The sequence below is a fragment of the Suricata suricatta genome, chromosome 7 (genome assembly GCF_006229205.1).
Source record: "Suricata suricatta isolate VVHF042 chromosome 7, meerkat_22Aug2017_6uvM2_HiC, whole genome shotgun sequence".
NCBI classification, from domain to species: domain Eukaryota; kingdom Metazoa; phylum Chordata; class Mammalia; order Carnivora; family Herpestidae; genus Suricata; species Suricata suricatta.
This window is the reverse complement of record NC_043706.1, coordinates 101699783-101701142: the sequence shown is the minus strand read 5'-3', so window position 1 is coordinate 101701142 and position 1360 is coordinate 101699783.

Below are 1360 nucleotides of genomic sequence, written 5' to 3'. Positions count from 1 at the left end.
TGTTAAGCAATAATACCCGTGAAATTACACATTTGAAGTACTAATCGCATTTTCCCAGTAGTCATTAAAATAAAAATAAGTAATAAAGTTATATAAATGCTTAGTATCATATCACTTAAAATTGTCTTTTATGCCACTAGGGGCACATGCTCTACACTTTGGGAAATACCTCTTTGCATTAATAAGTAATATGAAAAGGAACAGTTTTTACAAACTATTAGTTTTATTTTCCAAATATGGGGGAGAAGTAGGAAAACAATGCTTCTATGAAAAGATTGTCCAATAAAGCAATTTTGAAATTCCTGCTGGAAGCAAGTAGGTAATTGTTTTAAAATGCTGAGAAACAAGTGATGAGAAAGTTAATTGAAGGAGGTGAGAGAGGAAGAAATCACATGACTGTACAGAAGAAAAGGCTCTGTTGAAGCAAGAATTCAGTAGGAAGAACAGACTGAGATGTAACTGAAAGTGATTAGTTTTTGTTTGGTTGGTTGGTTTCATTTTGTTGTTGTTTTTGTTTTTTGGGTTTCTCTTGGTTTTTAAGAGAAAGAGAGAGCAGAACAGGAGAGAGAGGCAGAGGGAGAGAATCCCAAGCAGGCTCCATGCTCAGCCCAGAGCCCAAGGTGGAGCTCAATCTCATGACCATGAGATCATGACCTAAGCCAAAATCAAGAGCTAGATGCTCAACCAACTAAGCTACCCAGGTGCTCTGGTTTCTTTTCTGACCAGACACTAGAGCTGCACTGTCCAACATGGCAGGCACTAGCTACACGTGGCTATTTAAAAGTAACTGTAACTTAAATCCAATTATACAGCAAACACTCCCAAAACAAACTTAGATTGTATTGCAGTTTCACTTAACAGTGTATAAAATGCTGTGTTGTGACAGGTATCAATTATCCATTAGATACTGAATCAATTTTTCCTAAGCACTACTAACTGCTTGCTTTTCTTAAAGCTAGATCATTCTGAAAATTTCCTGTTAGACCTATGAGTGGGAACATATGGTTTCTGTCCTTCTCTGCCTGACTTATTTTGCTTAGCATGACACCCTCCAGGTCCATCCACTTTCCTACAAATGGCCAGATTTCATTCCTTCTCATTGCCATGTAGTACTCCATTGTGTACCACATCTTCTTGATCCACTCATCAGGTGATGGACATTTAGGCTCTTTCCATGTTTTGGCTATTGTTGACATTGCTGGTATGAACATTGGGGTACATGTGCTCCTATGCATCAGCACTTCTGTATCCCTTGGGTAAATCCCTAGCAGTGCTATTGCTGGGTCATAAGGGAGTTCTACTGATAGTTTTTTGAGGAACCTCTACACCGTTTCCCAGAGTGGTTGCACCAGTTTACATT